At 43.2% G+C, this 24,549-nt stretch overlaps 2 protein-coding genes across 2 annotated transcripts in view; one reads left to right on the plus strand and one right to left on the minus strand.

Moving 5' to 3' along the window:
* LOC139374408 (RAD51-associated protein 1-like) overlaps nucleotides 1-5,612 on the minus strand; it is a 35,644-nt gene extending 30,032 nt beyond the window's left edge. Inside the window, exon 1 of the mRNA XM_071115470.1 lies at nucleotides 5,482-5,612. The gene's annotated coding sequence lies outside the window, so the exon portion shown is untranslated. The remainder of the gene's footprint in view (nucleotides 1-5,481) is intronic.
* Nucleotides 5,498-24,549, plus strand: part of LOC139374424 (solute carrier family 45 member 3-like) — a 68,465-nt gene continuing 49,413 nt past the window's right edge. Inside the window, exon 1 of the mRNA XM_071115475.1 lies at nucleotides 5,498-5,665. The gene's annotated coding sequence lies outside the window, so the exon portion shown is untranslated. The remainder of the gene's footprint in view (nucleotides 5,666-24,549) is intronic.

The raw sequence follows: 24,549 nt of genomic DNA on the forward strand, positions 1-24,549 counted from the left end.
TACATCGTGTCTCCAGAAGAGACTCCTCTATTGGCTCAGAGAAGCCAACAACAGTGTTTTGTGTTCTGTTACTGTGCCCATGTGGATGCTTGACACAATCTTATGATGGTCATGCATATAAACTATTTATTTTATTTCACCTTTATTTAACCAGGTAGGCAAGTTGAGAACAAGTTCTCATCTACAATTGCGACCTGGCCAAGATAAAGCAAAGCAGTTCGACACATACAACGACACAGAGTTACACATGGAGTAAAACAAACATACAGTATAAACAAGTCTATATACAATGTGAGCAAATGAGGTGAGATAAAGGAGGTAAAGGCAAAAAAAAAGGCCATGGTGGCAAAGTAAATACAAATAGCAAGTAAAACACTGGAATGGTAGATTTGCAATGGAAGAATGTGCAAAGTAGAAATTAAAATAATGGGGTGCAAAGGAGCAAAAATAAATTAATTAAATACAGTAGGGAAAGAGGTAGTTGTTTGGGCTAAATTATAGGTGGGCTATGTACAGGTGCAGTAATCTGTGAGCTGCTCTGACAGTTGGTGCTTAAAGCTAGTGAGGGAGATAAGTGTTTCCAGTTTCAGAGATTTTTGTAGTTCGTTCCAGTCATTGGCAGCAGAGAACTGGAAGGAGAGGCGGCCAAAGAAAGAATTGGTTTTGGGGGTGACTAGAGAGATATACCTGCTGGAGCGTGTGCTATAGGTGGGAGATGCTATGGTGACCAGCGAGATGAGATAAGGGGGGACTTTAACTAGCAGGGTCTTGTAGATGACATGGAGCCAGTGGGTTTGGCGACGAGTATGAAGCGAGGGCCAGCCAACGAGAGCGTACAGGTCGCAATGGTGGGTAGAATATGGGGCTTTGGTGACAAAACGGATTGCACTGTGATAGACTGCATCCAATTTGTTGAGTAGGGTATTGGAGGCTATTTTGTAAATGGCATCGCCAAAGTCGAGGATTGGTAGGATGGTCAGTTTTACAAGGGTATGTTTGGCAGCATGAGTGAAGGATGCTTTGTTGCGAAATAGGAAGCCAATTCTAGATTTAACTTTGGATTGGAGATGTTTGATGTGGGTCTGGAAGGAGAGTTTACAGTCTAACCAGACACCTAGGTATTTGTAGTTGTCCACATATTCTAAGTCAGAGCCGTCCAGAGTAGTGATGTTGGACAGGCGGGCAGGTGCAGGTAGCGATCGGTTGAAGAGCATGCATTTAGTTTTACTTGTATTTAAGAGCAATTGGAGGCCACGGAAGGAGAGTTGTATGGCATTGAAGCTTGCCTGGAGGGTTGTTAACAAAGTGACCAAAGAAGGAACAGAAGTATACAAAATGGTGTCGTCTGCGTAGAGGTGGATCAGAGACTCACCAGCAGAAAGAGCGACCTCATTGATGTATACAGAGAAGAGAGTCGGTCCAAGAATTGAACCCTGTGGCACCCCCATAGAGACTGCCAGAGGTCCGGACAGCAGACCCTCCGATTTGACACACTGAACTCTATCAGAGAAGTAGTTGGTGAACCAGGCGAAGCAATCATTTGAGAAACCAAGGCTGTCGAGTCTGCCGATGAGGATGTGGTGATTGACAGAGTCGAAAGCCTTGGCCAGATCAATGAATACGGCTGCACAGTAATGTTTCTTATCAATGGCGGTTAAGATATCATTTAGGACCTTGAGCGTGGCTGAGGTGCACCCATGACCAGCTCTGAAACCAGATTGCATAGCAGAGAAGGTATGGTAAAATTCGAAATGGTCGGTAATCTGTTTGTTGACTTGGCTTTCGAAGACCTTAGAAAGGCATGGTAGGATAGATATAGGTCTGTAGCAATTTGGGTCAAGAGTGTCCCCCCCTTTGAAGAGGGGGATGACCGCAGCTGCTTTCCAATCTTTGGGAATCTCAGACGACACGAAAGAGAGGTTGAACAGGCTAGTAATAGGGGTGGCAACAATTTCGGCAGATAATTTTAGAAAGAAAGGGTCCAGATTGTCTAGCCCGGCTGATTTATAGGGGTCCAGATTTTGCAGCTCTTTCAGAACATCAGCTGAACGGATTTGGGAGAAGGAGAAATGGGGAAGGCTTGGGCGAGTTGCTGTGGGGGGGTGCAGTGCTGTTGACCGGGGTAGGAGTAGCCAGGTGGAAAGCATGGCCGTAGAAAAATGCTTATTGAAATTCTCAATTATGGTGGATTTATCAGTGGTGACAGTGTTTCCTATCTTCAGTGCAGTGGGCAGCTGGGAGGAGGTGTTCTTATTATCCATGGATTTTACAGTGTCCCAGAACTTTTTTGAGTTAGTGTTGCAGGAAGCAAATTTCTGCTTGAAAAAGCTAGCCTTAGCTTTTCTAACTGCCTGTGTATAATGGTTTCTAGCTTCCCTGAACAGCTGCATATCACGGGGGCTGTTCGATGCTAATGCAGAACGCCATAGGATGTTTTTGTGTTGGTTAAGGGCTGTCAGGTCTGGGGAGAACCAAGGGCTATATCTGTTCCTGGTTCTAAATTTCTTGAATGGGGCGTGTTTATTTAAGATGGTTAGGAAGGCATTTTAAAAAAAATATCCAGGCATCCTCTACTGACGGGATGAGATCAATATCCTTCCAGGATACCCCGGCCAGGTCGATTAGAAAGGCCTGCTTGCTGAAGTGTTTCAGGGAGCGTTTGACAGTGATGAGTGGAGGTTGTTTGACCGCTGACCCATTACGGATGCAGGCAATGAGGCAGTGATCGCTGAGATCTTGGTTGAAGACAGCAGAGGTGTATTTAGAGGGCAAGTTGGTTAGGATGATATCTGAGGGTGCCCGTGTTTAAGGCTTTGGGGAGGTACCTGGTAGGTTCATTGATAATTTGTGTGAGATTGAGGGCATCAAGTTTAGATTGTAGGGTGGCTGGGGTGTTAAGCATGTTCCAGTTTAGGTCGCCTAGCAGCACGAGCTCGGAAGATAGATGGGGGGCAATCAGTTCACATATGGTGTCCAGAGCACAGCTGGGGGCAGAGGGTGGTCTATAGCAGGCGGCAACGGTGAGAGACTTGTTTTTAGAGAGGTGGATTTTTAAAAGTAGAAGTTCAAATTGTTTGGGTACAGACCTGGATAGTAGGACAGAACTCTGCAGGCTATCTTTGCAGTAGATTGCAACACCGCCCCCTTTGGCAGTTCTATCTTGTCTGAAAATGTTGTAGTTTGGATTTAAAATGTCTGAATTTTTGGTGGTCTTCCTAAGCCAGGATTCAGACACAGCTAGAACATCCGGGTTGGCAGAGTGCTAAAGCAGTGAATAGAACAAACTTAGGGAGGAGGCTTCTAATGTTAACATGCATGAAACCAAGGCTATTGCGGTTACAGAAGTCGTCAAAAGAGAGCGCCTGGGGAAATAGGAGTGGAGCTAGGCCCTGCAGGGCCTGGATTCACCTCTACATCGCCAGAGGAACAGAGGAGGAGTAAAATAAGGGTACGGCTAAAAGCAATAAGAATTGGTCGTCTAGAACAGAGAGTAAAAGGAGGTTTCTGGGGGCGATAAAATAGCATCAAGGTATAATGTACAGACAAAGGTATGGTAGGTTGTGAATACAGTGGAGGTAAACCTAGGTATTGAGTGATGAAAAGAGAGAGTCTCTAGAAACATCATTGAAACCAGGAGATGTCATTGCATGTGTGGGTGGTGGAACTAATAGGTTGGATAAGGTATAGTGAGCAGGACTAGAGGCTCTACAGTGAAATAAGCCAATAAACACTAACCAGAACAGCAATGGACAAGGCATATTGACATTTAAGGAGAGGCATGCTTAGTCGAGTGATCAAAAGGGTCCAGTGAGTAGAGAGGTTGTTTGGGGGTCACGGCGATTTAGACAGCTAGCCAGGCCATCGGTAGCAAGCTAGCATAGGATGGAGGTCTGTTATTAGCCACCTCTTGCGTTCCGTCAGTAGATTAGTGGGGTTCCGTGTGGTAGAGGGGATTAATCCAAATCACACAACAACAAAAAAACAATAGATATAGTTACAGAGGCCCAAGAATAAAAAAGAAAAAAAGAAAAAATAATAATACAAATAAATAAATAAATTGTCCGATAGGTCTATTCAGATAGCAGCCGATAAGACAGCTAACGGTTAGCGGGCCGCAGATAGGCGTTCAGGTAACGTCGCGACGGAGGAGCCAGCCGGATAACTCCTTCGGGTAGATAACGTCGGCAGTCCAGTTGTGAAGGCCCGGTGGGGCTCCGCGTAGGCAGTAAAACGGGTCCGGATAAGTGATTGTAGCCCAGGAGTGATTGATGGAATTCTTCAGCTGGCTAGCTCCGGAATAATTGATGTTTGCTCCGGAATCGCCGAAAGCCGATAGTCACACGGATAGCAGCTAGCTAGCCGCGAGATCCGGGTATGAATGTTCAGAGTTAGCGGTTGAAATCCAGGGACATGGAGAGAAAAATTGGTCCGGTATGTTCCGTTCCGAGCCGAGCTGCTCCGTACAAAACTGCCGATAGATTTTCGAGCTAAAGGATAGCTGATGACCAAAACCGTGGTTAGCTGAATACTAACGATTAGCCAGTAAAGAAGCTAACTAGCTTCTGATTAGCTTCTGATTAGCTTTTGATTAGCTTTTGGTTAGCTTCTGGATTAGCTTCTGGCTAGTTTCTGGCTAGCTTCTTGGAGGATTACAGATTTGAGGTAAATAATACTTTTTTTATAAATATAAATTGGTGAGGCGGGTTGCAGGAGTGTTTTGAAGATGAGTTTATGGAAAAATTTTAAAAAATATAAAAAGGTATGTGAATTTAAAAAAAAGATATATATATATATATATATATATATATATATATATATACGGGACACGACAAGACGAGGACAAAAGACGTATGAACTGCTATGCCATCTTGGAATGTAATGTGTGATATCAGAAACTAAAACAATTATACAGTGAAAATGAATTTTAATGGAATGTTCCCAACCTCACCAGCTTGTAATTGAAGTCTAGGGAATGGCCTCCAGGGGGCTAGATGTGACTGCATTACACAAAGCATGGAGGTGACCACAAGGCTATTCAACTCTGCCTGCATTGGCTTCCTAGTGTTATTAGTTCCCCAACTCCTTAAACCTCTGGCCAGGCAACATGATGGTTCAGATGGTATTCAACATGTCTTCTGAACTTGTTTGACAATGAAGTAGAGGGAGTGTAATGTAAAATAGTTGTGAAATACAGTATGTATCCCCTCTGTGTTTGAGTCAGTATTTAGAAATAATGCAGGATGTGTCTTTAAAGCCACAAATTCCCTGTTGTGTTCAACACACATTTGACCCTCAAAATAAAGTGATTCAACTGTCCATGTTACATTGAGTCAGTATCTGATACTACATCGTATAATTGATTTTTGATACATCGTGTCATCATATTATTATTATTATTACAAGTGGAGCGAAAAACAAACAGGAGGATACTTTGTAGAAAAAATATCGGCTTCATAAAATCCAGAATGAAGTCTTGCCTACCATTGAGCGTCTCAGCATTTCTCCCGAAAACAGTCGCCTCCATCCTCCCATAATCTCTCTCCTCGCTCCATAGTATTCCTGAACGTCACAGCAGAGTCCCAAGTTCCTAAAAGTTGGGCAACGACTGAACATCAAGAATAGTGGACAAGTTGCTGCATAGATTTACGGGAGTTTTGTAGAAAAGGTAGGCCGAAAGTATTTCGCTATTCGATCTAATAATTTGCCGTGCCACATACTTTCCGCTTGTTTCCAAATGTAGCGCCGCAGCTCGCTATAACTGGACTACTAATATGTAAATCGTATTCATTGTATCTTTATAACTTCCGCTTTATACAATGTTAAATGCGCCCACTGCATGAGTTTGCTTTTGAAAAACATAATGATTTGAAGTCCTCTCGCGGTTATGGTCTGTCTATCGAACCTAAATCAATGTGATAATGATGTTCCAGTCGAAATGATCACGACGTTGTGGCTTTTGACGTCCTGATGTTTTATACCGGCTTAGTTTCCATATAGGCTACTTTGATTTATATGAATTGATATTGTGCCATGGTAGCAACGATTGCGTACATTTTGTCTTCGCTGTAAACATTTGGCTCTGTTGGCGAGAACCCTGCTGCTTTGACACATGGGCGAGGGGGAGGAGCCATTTGGAAGTACACTATGTATACAAAAGTATGTGGACACACCTTCAAATGAGTGGATTTGGCTATTTCAGCCACACCCGTTGCTGACAGGTGTGCACGAACGAGCACACCGCCATGCAATCGCCATATACCAACATTTACAGTAGAATGGCCTCACTGAAGAGCTCAGTGACTTTCAACGTGGCACCATCATAAGATGCCACCTTTTCCAACAAGTCAGTTCATCAAATTTCTGCCCTACTAGAGCTGCCCCTGTCAGCTGTAAGTGCTGTTATTGTAAAGTGGAAATGTCTTGGAGCAACACAGACTCAGCTGTGAAGAACAGAACCACCGAGTGCTGAAGCGCGTAGTACATAAAAAGCATCTGTCCTTGGTTGCAACTCTCACTACCAAGTTCCAAACTGCCTCTGGAAGCAACGTCAGCACAATAACTGTTTGTCTGGAGTTTCATGTAATGGGTTTCCATGACCGAGTTGCCGCACGCACACAAGCCTAAAATCAACATGCGCAATGCAAAGCGTCGACTGGAGTGGTGTACAGCTGCCATTGGACCCCGGAGCAGTGGAAATGCGTTCTCTAGAGTGATGAATCACGCTTCAACATCTGGTCCGACAGACGAATCTGGGTTTGGTGGATGCCAGGAGAACTTTACCTGCCCCAATTAGAACACGTATGCGGAGTTGAGCGGTTGGAAATCCCGCTCATTGCTCACCTGCGCTCCTTGTCCTTTCCTAAAAACCACTCCCGCCCCAAATTCGCTCCATTCATTAAAATCACAATTTAACCAACACCCATCTATTTTTGTGACTACCTGGACCTACCAATTGTTTTTTAAGTATTGAAACTAAACCATATGGATTTTAATTAAAAGTATTTTAATAAACATGACAAGGTGAACGTTAGAAGTGAACATAATTTCAAATAGCCTACATGTCATATTAAATAGCATATAAACACTTTAAATAGGTGAGGAGCCAAACAGGGAGCCTGAGAAGGAACGAAAATGAATAATTGATTCTATATTATTTAAATTATTTCAAGACTACGTTAAAAATAAATACACTGTGAAGCATTTGCGAGTGCGACACAATAGGCTGGTGGGGACATAAAGAGCTCAGCATTTAATTAAACAACATTTCATTGTATTACATTATTATAGTCTATACATTGCGCATAAAGGTTGTGACTTACTTAGAATTAAATACAAATTAAACATGAAATGACTTAGTGCCTTTGAATTCATTTTTAGAATACATTTTTAGAAAAACGAGTCTGGCCAGTCTGTGGCTTCTGGCTCATGTGATGGTGCCTGGAGAACAGGCCAGAAGCGGAGAATATCCTCTCCACACTTGCAAAGCCACTGGGGATGATAAACACCCCGTTGGCCACTCTTGCCAGGCTGGGCAGAGATGCAAAGTTTTTTGAAACAATTGGTGTATATAGGTACAGGTTTTTAGGCAAATTAACCCAATCAAAACGGAAAGCTCCTTGAATTTGGGAATATGCCAGGCCTATTGGGCCAAAATCAATTATGGCCCATTGTATAGATAATAAAACGAAGATGAACGAAACTTTTAAGAGATCAGATTTTTAGTTTATAAATACTTTGCTACAATGACACACTTGGTTAACGACCCACCTCGTTACTTTCTTTTAGCATGTGCACGTAGTAAGTACACCATAATGCTTTTGGGATAAGTGTCTTCAGATTCCATAATGATTAGTTGTCGACACTACATCACCGCACTCCCTCTCTTCCTCTTGGTTCTCATCTTTATAAGTCACCTTGATTTAGTAACTGTGTTTTACCAGTTTCTTTATGAAAATATTTAGCGAACTCCATGACAGTAACTAAAGCAAGGGGCTTTGCTGGGGCGGGCATGACCTGAGCTCGTGAAGTGAGCACTACTGGAGCGGGCAAGAAGGCGAAAGCTCCTATACTTTTGAGAATCTCGCTCCACGCTCCAGTCAAATTAGGCACACTCCACTCTTCGCTCCGCTCTGCTCACATGCTCTGGCCACAATGCATAGTGCCAAAAACGTATGGATAAGAGCATCTGCTAAATGACTAAAATGTGAAATGTAAACTGTAAAGTTTGGTGGAGGAGGAATAATGGTCGGGGGTGTTTTTCATAGTTCGGGATAGGCCCCTTAGTTAGAGTGAAGGGAAGTCAGAACCCTACAGCATACAATGACATTCTAGACAATTCTGTGCTTCCAACTTTGTGGCACCAGTTTGGGGAAAGCACTTTCCTGTTTCAGCATGAAAATGCCCCGTGCACAAAGCGAGGTCCACAGAGAAATGGTTTGTCGAGATCAGTGTGGAAGAACTTTACTTGCTTGCGTAGAGCCCTGACCTCAACCCCATTGAACATCTTTGGGATGAATTGGAACGTTGACTGCGAGCCAGGCCTAATCGCCCAACACCAGTGCCCGACCTCACTAATGCTGTTGTGGCTGAATGGAAGCAAGACCCCGCAGCAATGTTCCAACATCTAGTGGAAAGCCTTCCCAGAAGAGTGGAGGCTGTTTTGCAGCAACAGGCAAACCAACTCCATAGTAATGCCCATGATTTTGGAATGAGATGTTCCATGAGCATGTGTCCACATACTTTTAGTCATGTAGTGTATTTTGAGTTCATAGAGATATAACGTTTTTAAACGTCACTCAAATCAAATCAAATCAAATCAAATCAAATTTTATTTGTCACATACACATGGTTAGCAGATGTTAATGCGAGTGTAGCGAAATGCTTGTGCTTCTAGTTCCGACAATGCAGTAATAACAAGTAATCTAACTAACAATTCCAAAACTACTGTCTTGTACACAGTGTAAGGGGATAAAGAATATGTACATAAGGATATATGAATGAGTGATGGTACAGAGCAGCATAGGCAAGATACAGTAGATGGTATCGGGTACAGTATGTACAAATGAGATGAGTATGTAAACAAAGTGGCATAGTATAGTATAAAGTGGCTAGTGATACATGTATTACATAAGGATACCGTCGATGATATAGAGTACAGTATATACGTATGCGTATGAGATGAATAATGTAGGGTAAGTAACATTTATATAAGGTAGCATTGTTTAAAGTGGCTAGTGATATATTTACATCATTTCCCATCAATTCCCATTATTAAAGTGGCTGGAGTTGAGTCAGTGTCAGTGTGTTGGCAGCAGCCACTCAGTGTTAGTGGTGGCTGTTTAACAGTCTGATGGCCTTGAGATAGAAGCTGTTTTTCAGTCTCTCGGTCCCAGCTTTGATGCACCTGTACTGACCTCGCCTTCTGGATGATAGCGGGGTGAACAGGCAGTGGCTCGGGTGGTTGATGTCCTTGATGATCTTTATGGCCTTCCTGTGACATCGGGTGGTGTAGGTGTCCTGGAGGGCAGGTAGTTTGCCCCCGGTGATGCGTTGTGCAGACCTCACTACCCTCTGGAGAGCCTTACGGTTGAGGGCGGTGCAGTTGCCATACCAGGCGGTGATACAGCCCGCCAGGATGCTCTCGATTGTGCATCTGTAGAAGTTTGTGAGTGCTTTTGGTGACAAGCCGAATTTCTTCAGCCTCCTGAGGTTGAAGAGGCGCTGCTGCGCCTTCTTCACGATGCTGTCTGTGTGAGTGGACCAATTCAGTTTGTCTGTGATGTGTATGCCGAGGAACTTAAAACTTGCTACCCTCTCCACTACTGTTCCATCGATGTGGATAGGGGGGTGTTCCCTCTGCTGTTTCCTGAAGTCCACAATCATCTCCTTAGTTTTGTTGACGTTGAGTGTGAGGTTGTCTCATTGGCAAAGTGAAGAACGGTATTCTAACACAGTAGTAGACCTATTATTAGAGTATTTTCCAATTAGGAGGAATACTTCTAAACATATTTCCATATAGGGGTAGGCTTAATATAATACAAAATAATTCACCAGGCAAAGTAAATTGTATACCAGTGCCACATGACACAAATGTCCCAAATCATTTCTACCCCATAAATCTGTAGATAACTTCACACTTGTAATGTTAGACCTGCTGATGCAAGACTGTAGGCTACAGTGTTACCACTTTTTTATTATTTTATAGTAAGCCACAATAACTGACCTTTTCATACTTATGCCCTCCTATTTTACCTTCATCAAAAGTAATTCTGTCCAATTTCATACGTTCCTGGAGATCAAACATAATTTTTTGATGGTGGATCTTAGACATTCAATCCACCTGTTGATGCTTAGGCCTATAGTTTCAACTCAGTGATTGGAGTGACACATTTACTCAGTTTGAGATTTGAGAGAACTGCTCCCATTGCTACACATAGGACTGTAGAGTTATTAGTCAAATAATCTGTGTGTTTTTTTCTCTGTTTCTATTAAAACTTCCCTGACCAGAGAACAAAGTAACAAAATAACAGGAACTGGGTTTTCCATTAGGCTCATTCTATAAACAGAGGTTGTCACAAATGTCAATTACAACTAAAAGTTTCCAAGGTTTTTTTCTAGATGCTTTGCTCTTACCAGGAACTGAATGGCCAAACCAACAGCACTTACAAAAAAACTAACAATTTTAAACAACTTCAAATCATGACGAAGGGACTTTTATTGTCTATGTGGCCATGATTCTACCTACATACAAAGGCCTCTTTCCCTCTGCAAAATTGAGTGTGTTATTAATGTTTCAGCGAAATACAGAATTATTTTCGGTCCTATTGCCAGGGTCTATCTCTCCTCTTCTGTCCTTATCTGTTTTGCTCTGTTCTCGGCTAGTTTCTGTACAGTCCAGTTATAACATCATCAAATTAGCATCTCACTTCCCAACCTATTCTTCTTAACATTTAACAAGTATTGAAATTAACTAGGGTTAAGTTTTATGATCCTGTTATTAACGTGTATTAGGCTAAGAATCAACATCCAAGAATCATTCAGCCTGCTCAGTAATAAGCTGATTATCCCTTCGTAATAACACATTGTAAAAAGGGATTTTTACAAGTTCCTATGCTGAATATGCCTGCAGGGCCTACACTCCGTATGTATGAAACACATTGGTAGACACTGACAGACACAGTATGTACAGTACCCTGGGCCATGGTTGTTCACTGAGCCTGTAGCAGCCAGTCAGAGAGCCTTGGGTTGATCTTAGGGCCACATCTGCTCCATCCTGGGGGAAAAATGTCCTTCACCCTGAATGCTCCTGCTAGACCAGCTGAAATCTGCTCCCTAATGCTGTAGAGAGCAGGAAAATCACACCCCACCCGGCAAGCTACTTAAAGCTACTCAAGACCTTTAAACACACACATATTGGCCTAGCCCTAGGCCTGTATCTCGTACTACTCCATGATGTTAACTGTAGCCGCATTTATTATTGAAGTCTGGCTCTAAGATACGTTTAGCATGACCCCTGTGAGTGAAATTAGCTCAACGCCTTTCACCAAGAGCAGCTGAAAAAAGTGTTGTGGTAGCTAAGAATCTATTAATCCACTAAGCTCTTCTTCCTGTTTAAAGCCTTGTATGCTATGCTCGTATCATACACTAAATTGCCAAAAGTATGTGGACACCTGCTCGTCGAACATCTCATTCCCAAATCATGGGCATTAATATGGAGTTGGTCCCCCCTTTGCTGCTAAAACAGCTTCCAATCTTTTGGGAAGGCTTTCCACTAGATGTTGGAATATTGCCGCTGGGACTTGCTTCCATTCAGTCACAAGGGCATTAGTGAGGCCGGGCACTGATGTTGGGCGATTAGACCTGGCTCGTAGTCGTCTTTCCAATTCATCCCAAAGGTGTTCAATGGGGTTGAGGTCAAGGCTCTGTGCAAGCCAGTCAAGTTTTTCCACACTGATCTCGACAAACAATTTCTGTTTGGACCTTGCTTTGTACACGGGGGCATTGTCATGCTGAAACAGGAAAGGGCCTTCCCCAAACTGATGCCACAAAGTTGAAAGCACAGATTCGTCTAGAATGTCATTGTATGCTGTAGCGTTAAGATTTCCCTTCACTGAAACAAAGGGTCTTAGCCCAAACCATTATTCCTCCTCCACCAAACTTTAGAGTTGGCACTATGCATTCGGTCAGTAGCGTTCTCCTGGCATCCGCCAAACCCAGATTCATCTGACGGAATGCCAGATGGTGAAGCGTGATTAATCATTCCACTAAACGTATTTCCACTGATCCAGAGTACAATGGTGGCGAGCTTTACACCACTCCAACCAGGGGCAAGTGTTTAAATTATGCAGTATTAGCAATAGCAAAATAAGAGTCTGGTAGTAGCAGTTGTGATGTGTGTAGCGTGAGTGTGTGTGTAGCACCGTTTAAAGTAGATGTCCTGGATGGGTGGGATCATGGCCCCAGTAATGTACTGGGCCATCATCACCACCCGACTGGCTCCAAGCAGCAAAGTCTAGCCCTTTATCCTTTGTCAATGTGTGAGTTAATCTCTTAGGCTACATAGCGTGAGTTCTTTTCTTTAATCAGTGGAATATTCTTAGTTATCTTTGTCTTTGGGCAAACAGACCAATTAGGCTCCATGCTTTCATTGCTGAGTTGGATGTCCCTTCAGCTGTAATCATAATAAACATCATGACATTATTTGTTGTTACAAGTGTGGGGAAACGCACTGTAAAAGTTCAATGTGATGGCAAAAACGAAGTGTTGTATTCTCTCGTTATTTCTTGATGTTTTGCCCCTAGAGGGTAACAATCCTCAAACCATTTCCTGCACCGTAATTGAGGAAACCGTTGTGTTCTGGAATGCACATTATTGGATCACCATCCATAACTCACAGCAGGGTCGTCTGGTCCATGAAATCTCCTACTGGACCATTCATTATGAGGAGCTGAGGAGCACAAAAGCATTTCTCAGCCCTCTCCAGTCCTCAAGGTCAGAGTCCACACAGCTTCCCTCTAATAGTCTGCTGTAGCCAGCTGGGATGAGGAAAATGCAGTCTAGCTGTGGCTTCTCTAATCGGCCAAATCAATAAGCCAGATGACAGCTAACCTAGCTCGGAAAGTCTCCTTTGTGTCCCACCTGATAGTTCTACATCGTCTTGTTCTATGTTTTATGTTTTCTCCCTTTTTATTTTGTATTTTTTGTTGTTGCTATGCCTTTAGTGTAGATGTGTTTCGTGGCTGACTTTTCAGAATTCTTGAAGGTGCTCATCGGTGTTAGAGATAGGATGAAGAGCGCTATGGACATTTTGTGTTTACTCTGGTATCCAGAGGATGAGACAGATAAGTGGGGTTTGATGCACATGGTGAACACCTCACTGCGTGTATGACCTCTGACTGCTTGTATTTTTAGTTTTTTATTTCACCTTTATTTAACCAGGTAGGCCAGTTGAGAACAAGTTCTCATTTACAACTGCGACCTGGCCAAGATAAAGCAAAGCAGTGCGACAAAAATAACAACACAGAGTTACACGTAAACAAACGTACAGTCAATAACACAATAGAAAAGAAAAATAGAAAAATCTATGTACAGTGTGTGCAAATGTAGAAGAGTAGGGAGGTAAGGCAATAAATAGGCCATAGAGGCGAAATAATTACAATTTAGCATTAACACTGGAGTGGTAGATGTGCAGATGAGCATGTGCAAGTAGAAATACTGGGGTGCAGACGAGCAAGAGGGTAAGTAATAATATGGGGATGAGTTGGGTGTTCTATTTACAGATTGGCTGTGTACAGGTACAGTGATCGGTAAGCTGCTCTGACAGCTGATGCTTAAAGTTACAGAGGGAGATATAAGACTCCAGTTTCAGAGATTTTTGCAATTCACTCCAGTCATTGACAGTAGAGAACTGGAAGGAAAGGCGGCCAAAGTAAGTGTTGGCTTTGAGGATTACCAGTGCAATATACCTGCTGGAGCGCGTGCTACGGTTGGGTGTTGCTATAGTGACCAGTGAGCAGAGATAAGGCTGGGCTTTACCTAGTAAAGACTTATACTTTCTTAGTTCTAAAAACAAAGACATTCTTACTTCTAAAAAAAGTGTAGAACTAAGAACAGATATAGCCCTTGGTTCACCCCGGACGTGACTGCCCTTGACCAGCACAAAAACACCCTGTGGCGTACTGCACTAGTCCCCGCGATATGCAACTTTTCAGGGAAGTCAGGAACCAATATACACAATCAGTTAGGAAAGCTAAGGCTAGCTTTTTCAAACAGAAATTTGCATCTTGCAGCACTAATTCCAAAAAGTTTTGTGACACTGTAAAGTCCATGGAGAATAAGAGTACCTCCTCCCAGCTGCCCACTGCACTGAGACTAGTCAACACTGTCATCACTGATAAATCCACGATAATCGAGAATTTCAATAAGACTTTCTCTATGACTGGCTATGCTTTCCACCTGGCTACCCCAACCCCGGCCAACAGCTCTACACCCCCCGCAGCAACTGGCCCAAGCCCCCCCCCCCCCCCCCCCCCCGTTTCTCCTTCACCCAAATCCAGATAGCTGATGTTCTGAAAGAGCTGCAAAATCTGGATCCCTACAAATCAGCTGGGCTAGACAATCTGGACCCTCTCTTCCTAAAATTATCCGACGCCGTTGTTGCAACCCCTTTTTAACCTCTCTTTCGTATCGTCTGAGATTCCTAAAGATTTTAAAGCGGCCGCAGTCATCCCCCTCTTCAAAGGGGGAGACACTCTGGACCCAAACTGTTACAGACCTATATCCATCCTGCCCTGACTTTCTAAAGTCTTCGAAAGTCAAGTGAACCAACAGATCACCGACCATTTCAAATCCCACCGTACCTGCTCCGCTATGCAATCTGTTTTCCGAGCTGGTCACGGGTGCACCTCAGCCACGCTCAAGGTCCTAAACAATATCATAACCGCCATCGATAAAAGACAGTACTGTGCAGCCGTCTTCATCGACCTGGCCAAGGCTTTCGACGCTGTCAATCACTGCATTCTTTGTGGTCCCTGTGCTTGTGTTAAAAATAACCACCCCGATATGTAATTAATATATATTTTTAGTGGTTGGGTAGCTAGACAATATTTTGTTGATTACACACAGTGGTTAATGATATGGTTCTTCGCTGTTATAAGCATACATAAGCAGAACCTAATTATGTATCTATTGAAAAGCTATCTGTCTCTCCCTCACGATCCCCCAATGCTTTTGAGAGTAGGCTGAAGTACTCACACAACAATGCTCACTTCCTGGTTGAGAGAGAAATCAAAACCTAACTATTCCTCGTGCCTCATTGCAGTCTTACACCCCCTCTCTCTGCATAATTCAATTTAGTGAATTTACTCAATTTCGCCTACTTGGTAAAGTGTGTTCATGGGCTTGGCATCTGAGGAGACTGAAGAGAATGCTGCAGGCATTCTCTCACGGAAGCAGGGAGGGGAGGGTACAAGGCACAAATTCCCCAGTAATGAGAAGCACATCTTCAGTCTGATGCTGTTCAAATAAAACCCCACACCACTGTCATGGCTGTCATGGCTGTCATGGTGTGTCAAACTGAGACTGGGCCTCATAGCTAGGATAACACAGAGTCTTGTCCTCCGACCTTTTCCCATGGTGATAAGAACTTGGCCAGATGTTTGCAATACACACAAAGCCCCAGCCACACTACTTGAGTGAAGTGTGGTAGAAGGGGCTATACAGTAAGTGTACTAGGGCTGACCCCATTTAGTCGACTGGTAGATTGTTTGGTCGATAGGCTGTTGGTCGACCGAGATTTCTTTAGTCGGGCATTCGCACATTTTTTTTCATGGAGCACAAGACATCTGTCTGATTCACGCCTGTCTCAGTAGACTAATTCATTGCGGAGGCCACAGGGATGGCACAGTCCTTCACTCTGAGACATGACACTGAAAATGTATATGGTTATATTGTTAAAATAATGGTGCAACACTAATGACTCAATTCATTTGTAACAAATGCGCCTTCTCCTGTGTTGAATATGGTCGCTGTCCGCGGTTCTGAAACATAATCTTCAGTGCTCTGTAGAATTGGCTCCTTTCCCTATGATGCTATGTGCATAATTGCAAAATGAACCAGCATATTGGGATTGAGAACAATGTGGTGGAAGCAGCAGCAGCAGAGACGAGGAAACAGCTCTTGTTTTAAGCCCTTTTCGGATGGGATTAGTTTTACTGGGGGTGGTCAGGTAATGTAATTATGTGCACAAGCACAAAACACCACATCTGTCAATTTTGTTCCGTCCGAATCTGCCATGTCAGTAATCTGTACATGGCAGGAGAGTAACAATTCCAGACAGAATAACTCCAAGGTCCTCTGATAATACTAGTCCTGTGCGAATCAACATCCCTGTGTTTTGAGAGAAATGTCTATGTTTGGCAGGTATTGCTCAAGATTTCAGCAAGAAAACAGTATCTGATTCGATACATTGAAAGAAGTTTTACGAATAGCCTATATATGAACGGCCTACATGTATCAACCTTCGCAGTGAATGCTTTTGTTCATATGTTTTGTGCGTATGAGTTGAATATTTTCAAATGCATCAGTAAAAAACATTGCGCCTATTTATTGTAACCCTTGCTGTTAATAGATCGCAAAGCAGCATACAACTGACCTATACATTTGGAAATTACAAGCTCACTTTCACATCCATTGCCTTAAAAGGCATCTCAAGTGCAAGTGCACTGTTTAGCTCACATCTGAAGGCTTGGAGGCATTTAGGACGTCTACTGCGGATACTTCCTCAATTCAAATATTATTGCGACACTATACCAAAGATGGTTAGGTATTGTTTAGAAAGTTGGGAACCAAGCTCAAGCCTCCCCAGCTTTTCCTTCACCTTCACTTTTCCTTCACCCAAATCCAGATAGCAGGTTCTGAAAGAGCTACAAAAACCTGGGCCCGTACAAATCAGCTGGGCTAGACAATCTGGACCCTCTCTTTCTAAAACTATCCGCCGCTATTGTTGCAACCCCTATTACCAGCCTGTTCAACCTCTCTTTCGTATCGTCTGAGATCCCCAAGATTGGAAAGCTGCCGCGGTTATTCCCCTCTTCAAAGGGGGTGACACTCTAGACCCAAACTGCTATATACCTAGATGCCCTGCATCTCTAAAGTCTTCGAAAGCCAAGTTAATAAACAGATCACTGACCATTTCGAATCCCACCGTACCTTCTCCGCTGTGCAATCCGGTTTCCGAGCTGGTCACGGGTGCACCAAGGTTCTAAACGATATCTGTTGGGGAATAATCAGAATTAGGTGGTAACCCGTGACCAGCTCGGAAACCGGATTGCACAGCGGAGAAGGTACGGTGGGATTCGAAATGGTCAGTGATCTGTTTATTAACTTGGCTTTCGAAGACTTTAGAGATGCAGGGCAGGATAGATATAGGTATATAGCAGTTTGGGTCTAGAGTGTAAGATGTTTTTTTTTTTTTATTATTTTTTATTTTACCCCTTTTTCTCCCCAATTTCATGGTATCTACTATCTTGTCTCATCGCTACAACTCCCGTACGGGCTCGGGAGAGACGAAGGTTGAAAGTCATGCGTCCTCCGATACACAACCCAACCAAGCCGCACTGCTTCTTAACACAGCGCACATCCAACCCAGCCGCACCAATGCGCCAGAGGAAACACCGTGCACCCGGCCACCTTGGTTAGCGTACACTGCGCCCAGCCCGCCACAGGAGTCGCTGGTGCGCGATGAGACAAGGACACCCCTACCGACCAAGCCCTCCCTAACCCGGGCGACGCTAGGCCAATTGTGCGTCGCCTGGGCGCGAACCCAGGGACTCTGATGGCACAGCTGGCGCTGCAGTACAGCGCCCTTAACCACTGCGCCACCCGGGAGGCCCTAGGTAAGATGTTTTATATCCACAATGTCTGTGTGCCAGTCAGTGTGTCTCTGTGATCTTGTCAAGATAGGATGGATTTGATATATGCCTGTTGATATGGAGGATTGGTTGTATTTAGAATTGGTTGTATCGAAATGACAATTTGATATATATCATAGGGTGGGGGTAATGTCTTGGTACCATTTTGTACCAAGGACGAAATAAGAACTTTGTTTAGGAGACCAAACTGAACGATAATTTATAGCCAACTCTGTCTGGCTAGGGGATACTCCTCTCTGAAGTAAAGTATTTTCTTTGTGTAAGTTCCTAAGACCTGTGGTTTGTCATGTCGTCTAGGGGGGGGGGGGGGGTGGATCTTTGCTATTAAAGGATCTCAGTTGCAATGTAGAGGGGGCTCTCAGAGAATTCATTGATAGACACTGAATTGATCTGAGAGTCACAGGGTTGTGATAGAGCTCATATAATTAAAAATGGACTTTGTGATAACTAACTCTGACTTGTGTGTGGTTTGCTGCCATGATTTGGTAAATAGAGGAAATTTCCACAACATATCTTAACCGCCATCGATAGAAGACAGTACTGTGCAACCGTCTTCATCAACCTGGCCGAGGCTTTCGACTCTGTCAATCACCGTATTCTTATCGGCAGACTCAACAGCCTTGGTTTCTCTAATGACTGCCTCGCCTGGTTCACCAACTACTTTGCAGACCGTGTCAAATCGGAGGGTCTGTTGTCCGGACCTCTGGCAGTCTTTATGGGGGCCGACTATTTTCTCTGTATATATCAATGATGTCGCTCTTGCTGCGGGTGATTCCCTGATCCACCTCTACGCAGACGACACCCTTCTGTATACTTCTGTCCCTTCCTTGGACACTGTGCTAACTAACCTCCAAACGAGCTTCAATGCCATACAACACTTCTTCCGTGGCCTCCAACTGCTCTTAAACGCTAGTAAAACTAAATGCATGCTTTTCAACCTTTCGCTGCCCGCACCCGCCCGCCCGACTAACATCACCACCCTGGACGGTTCTGAACTAGAATATGTGGACTACTATAAATACCTAGGTGTCTTGCTAGACTGTAAACTCTCCTTCCAGACTCATATTAAACATCTCCAATCCAAAATCAAATCTAGAATCGGCATTCTATTTCGCAACAAATCCTCCTTCACTCACGCCGCCAAACGTACCCTGGTAAAACGGACTATCCTACCGATCCTCGACTTCGGCGATGTCATCTACAAAATAGCTTCTAATACTCTGCTCAGCAAACTGGATGCAGTTTATCACAGTGCCATACGTTTTATTACCAAATTACCTTATACCACCCTCCACTGCGACCTGTATGCTCTTGTCGGCTGGCCATCGCTACACATTCGTCGCCAGACCCACTGGCTCCAGGTCATCTATAAGTCTATGCTGGGTAAAGCTCCGCCTTATCTCAGCTCACTGGTCACGATAACAACACCCACCCGTAGCACACGTTCCAGCAGGTATATCTCACTGATTATCCCCAAAGCCAACACCTCATTTGGCCGCCTTTCCTTCCAGTTCTCTGCTGCCAGTGACTGGAACGAATTGCAAAAATTGCTGAAGCTTGAGACTTATATTTCCCTCACCAACTTTAAACATCAGCTGTCTAGGCAGCTAACCGATCGCTGCAGCTGTACACAGTTCGTCTGTAAATAGCCCACCCAATCTACCTACCTCATCCCCATACTGTTTTTATTTACTTTTCTGCTCTTTTGCACACCAGTATCTCTACTTGCACACCATTATCTGCTCATTTATCACTCCAGTGTTAATCTGCTAAATTGTAATTCTTCGCTACTATGGGCTATTTATTGCCTACCTCCTCATGCCTTTTGCACACACTGTATATAGACTTTCTTTTTTTCTACTGTGTCATTGACTTGTTTATTGTGTTATTGGCTTGTTTATTCCATCTTATTCCATGTGTAATTCTATGTTGTTGTCTGTGTCACACTGCTTTGCTTTATCTTGGCCAGGTCGCAGTTGTTAATGTGAACTTGTTCTCAACTAGCCCTACCTGGTTAAATAAAGGTTAAATAAATATAATTTAAAAAATTAAAAATCAGTGTAGCCCTGTTATCGCTTGGACTTGTTGAAATACAGTGCCTTGCGAAAGTATTCGGCCCCCTTGAACTTTGCGACCTTTTGCCACATTTCAGGCTTCAAACATAAAGATATAAAACTGTATTTTTTTGTGAAGAATCAACAACAAGTGGGACACAATCATGAAGTGGAACGACATTTATTGGATATTTCAAACTTTTTTAACAAATCAAAAACTGAAAAATTGGGCGTGCAAAATTATTCAGCCCCCTTAAGTTAATATTTTGTAGCGCCACCTTTTGCTGCGATTACAGCTGTAAGTCGCTTGGGGTATGTCTCTATCAGTTTAGCACATCGAGAGACTGACATTTTTTCCCATTCCTCCTTGCAAAACAGCTCGAGCTCAGTGAGGTTGGATGGAGAGCATTTGTGAACAGCAGTTTTCAGTTCTTTCCACAGATTCTCGATTGGATTCAGGTCTGGACTTTGACTTGGCCATTCTAACACCTGGATATGTTTATTTTTGAACCGTTCCATTGTAGATTTTGCTTTATGTTTTGGATCATTGTCTTGTTGGAAGACAAATCTCCGTCCCAGTCTCAGGTCTTTTGCAGACTCCATCAGGTTTTCTTCCAGAATGGTCCTGTATTTGGCTCCATCCATCTTCTCATCAATTTTAACCATCTTCCCTGTCCCTGCTGAAGAAAAGCAGGCCCAAACCATGATGCTGCCACCACCATGTTTGACAGTGGGGATGGTGTGTTCAGCTGTGTTGCTTTTATGCCAAACATAACGTTTTGCATTGTTGCCAAAAAGTTCAATTTTGGTTTCATCTGACCAGAGCACCTTCTTCCACATGTTTGGTGTGTCTCCCAGGTGGCTTGTGGCAAACTTTAAACAACACTTTTTATGGATATCTTTAAGAAATGGCTTTCTTCTTGCCACTCTTCCATAAAGGCCAGATTTGTGCAATATACGACTGATTGTTGTCCTATGGACAGAGTCTCCCACCTCAGCTGTAGATCTCTGCAGTTCATCCAGAGTGATCATGGGCCTCTTGGCTGCATCTCTGATCAGTCTTCTCCTTGTATGAGCTGAAAGTTTAGAGGGACGGCCAGGTCTTGGTAGATTTGCAGTGGTCTGATACTCCTTCCATTTCAATATTATCGCTTGCACAGTGCTCCTTGGGATGTTTAAAGCTTGGGAAATCTTTTTGTATCCAAATCCGGCTTTAAACTTCTTCACAACAGTATATCGGACCTGCCTGGTGTGTTCCTTGTTCTTCATGATGCTCTCTGCGCTTTTAACGGACCTCTGAGACTATCACAGTGCAGGTGCATTTATACGGAGACTTGATTACACACAGGTGGATTGTATTTATCATCATTAGTCATTTAGGTCAACATTGGATCATTCAGAGATCCTCACTGAACTTCTGGAGAGAGTTTGCTGCACTGAAAGTAAAGGGGCTGAATAATTTTGCACGCCCAATTTTTCAGTTTTTGATTTGTTAAAAAAGTTTGAAATATCCAATAAATGTCGTTCCACTTCATGATTGTGTCCCACTTGTTCTTGATTCTTCACAAAAAATACAGTTTTATATCTTTATGTTTGAAGCCTGAAATGTGGCAAAAGGTCGCAAAGTTCAAGGGGGCCGAATACTTTCGCAAGGCACTGTATCTTCACGCCTAGAAAAAAACCTCCAGGCTTCCATCATAACTGTCAATTTATTGGAAAAAAGAAAGAATTACAGGGGGCAGTTTGGAGCAAACGAAACCCGTCCAAATTGTCCTCAGGTACAGTATAACGAACATTCTGGGATAACAATTACGTAACCAACGTTCTCTAGTAATACTTGTCCCGTGCGATTAGGGACTTAGCCTAATTGTTTAATAAAATTGCGGAGAGAGCAAACCCCAATTTAATTAGGTCTATAATCAACAGCCTAACTGTTAAATGTGCCTGGCTTTATAAATCATCCATATACAGTGTATTCGGAAAGTATTCAGACCTCTTGACTTGTTCCACATTTTGTTACATTACAGCCTTATTCTAAAATAGATTTTTTTTAAATCCTCTGCAATCTATACACAATACCCCATAATCACAAAGCAAAAACAGGTTTTTAGACATTTTTGCAAATGTAGCGATTGCAGCGATTACAACCTCGAGTCTTCTTGGGTATGACTCTACAAGCTTGGCACACCTGTATTTGGGGAGTTTCTCCCATTCTTCTCTGCAGATCCTCTCAAACTCTGTCAGGTTGGATGGAGAGTGTCACTGCACAGCTATTTCCAGGTCTCTCCAGAAATGTTCGATTGGGTTCAAGTTCGGGCTCTGGCTGGGCCAGTCTTGTCTTAGCTGTGTGCTTGGGGTCATTGTCCTGTTGGAAGGTGAACCTTTGCCCCAGTCTCAGGTCTTGAGTTCTCTGGAGCAGGTTTTCGTCAAGGATCTCTCTGTACTTTGCTCCGTTAATTTTTCCCTCGATCCTGACTAGTCTCCATGCCCCTGAAAAACATCCCCACAGCATGATGCTGTCACCACCATGCTTCCACATAGGCAGGGTGGCAGGTTTCCTACAGACGTGACGCTTGGCTGTCAGGTGAAAAAGACCAGAGAACCAGAGAATCTCAGTTTGGCTGGGCGGCCAGCTCTAGGAAGAGTCTTGGTGGTTCCAAACTTCTTCCATTTAAGAATGATGGAGGCCACTTTGTTCTTGGGGACTCTCAATTCTGCAGAAAGGTTTTGGTACCCTTCCCCAGATCTGTGCCTCGACACAATCCTGTCTCGGAGCTCTACGGACAATTCCTTTGACCTCATGGCTTGGTTTTTGCTCTGACATGCACTGTCAACTGTAAGACCTTAAATAGACAGGTGTGTGCCTTTCCAAATCATGTCCAATCTATTTAATTTACAATCAAGTCATAGAAACATGTCAAGGTTGATCAATGGAAACAAGATGCACCTGAGCTCAATTTTGCATCTGATAACAAAGGGATACTTATGTAAATACATTTTCTTATTAGCAAAAATGTACAAGAAACAGTTTTTGCTTTTTCATTATGGGGTATTGTGTGTAGATTGAAGAGGTAAACAATTATTTAAACTATTTTAGAATAAGGCTGTAACATAAAGTGTAGAAAAAGTGAAGGGATCTGAATACTTTCCGAATGCACTGTACATCTACAGAAATAAGACAGATCTAGCTTCTGTTGCCTGTTAGAGTGTTTGTTTAATAGCCTACTGATTCCGTGAGCACCCGTTTCAAGTTTGTTTTTCACATCCTCCGTATCCATTTTGCTGTCAACATTACTGTGTTCGGAGTTTGTTATAACCAATTTATTGATGTGATTATGATAGGCTATAGGTCAGGCCCTATTGGGCACATGAATGCGATGCTTACATGTTTCACGTAAAGAGAGCAAGGGTTGAGGGAATAGGGAATGTTTTTTCTAAACAAATTAGGGATTTCGGTAACAGAACGTTTCAGTCAGAAACAAGTTAGAAACTAAATGGCTGTAATGATGTTGCAGCTTCCTCATGGACAGCCCAATAAACACTTGCAGTGCTGTGGTGCTTTTTCACTGCAGTAGGGTGGAGAGTGAGACAACGTGGGCCAGTCACACGGGCACTCGCTGTAAAAACATTTAACACAGTGTGACCATCGGGCTCTTTCTTGAGTCATTTGTATGTCTTAATAATTTAAACAATCCGTGTGTTTAAAGCATCAGACAAGCTCAGTGCATATGTAGTTGGTTTTATTCAAACACATAGGGTATGTCTGTCTCTATATTTCTATATGTCTGTCTATACATTTAGACCAATCGATTGGTTGAAAGAACCGGACAACTCTCGGTTGACCAAGATTTTTTCTTTAGTCGGGAACAGCCCTAAAGTGTACCAAGTATGGATGCCACTGCTGCCAAGCTAGCTCTTTATGAATGTGCCAGGAAGCTGCCAACTAAGAAAAAAGTTTGTGATTGTCACGACTTCTACCGAAGTCGTTGCCTCTCCTTGTTCGGGCGGTGCTCGGCGGTCGACGTCACCGGCCTTCTAGCCATCATTGATCCATTTTTCATTTTCCATTGGTTTTGGTTTTGTCTTCCCACACACCTGTTTTCAATCCCATTCATTGCCTGTTGTGTATTTAACCCTCTGTTTCCCCTCATGTCTTTGTCAGAGATGTTATATGTCAAGTGTTGTTTTATGCTGTATAGGTGCACGACGGGTCCTCGTACCCATGTTTGTTTATGTATGTACGTATTTAGTGTTTGGAGCATGTTAAGTGGACTTATATTAAAAGACTCCATTTACATTCCATTTGACTCTCCTGCGCCTGACTTCCCTGCCACCTATACACATGACTCTGACAGTGATTTAGCTACACTTCTGTGAGACATTGAAAAGTATGAGATACCACCGTATTGTTTTTCATGCCGTGAGCTGAAAGGGATTCTAGGCCAGTGTTTGAGGGGAGTGTGAGAGACCTTTGATATCTGAGAACCATATACCCTCTGAAAGAATCAAGACAAAATGATTTAAGTCAATATATGTGTGACTGCTTTGATGCCTGTTTTAGCTGG

Source organism: Oncorhynchus clarkii, chromosome 2 (assembly GCF_045791955.1).
Source record: "Oncorhynchus clarkii lewisi isolate Uvic-CL-2024 chromosome 2, UVic_Ocla_1.0, whole genome shotgun sequence".
NCBI classification, from domain to species: Eukaryota; Metazoa; Chordata; class Actinopteri; order Salmoniformes; family Salmonidae; genus Oncorhynchus; species Oncorhynchus clarkii.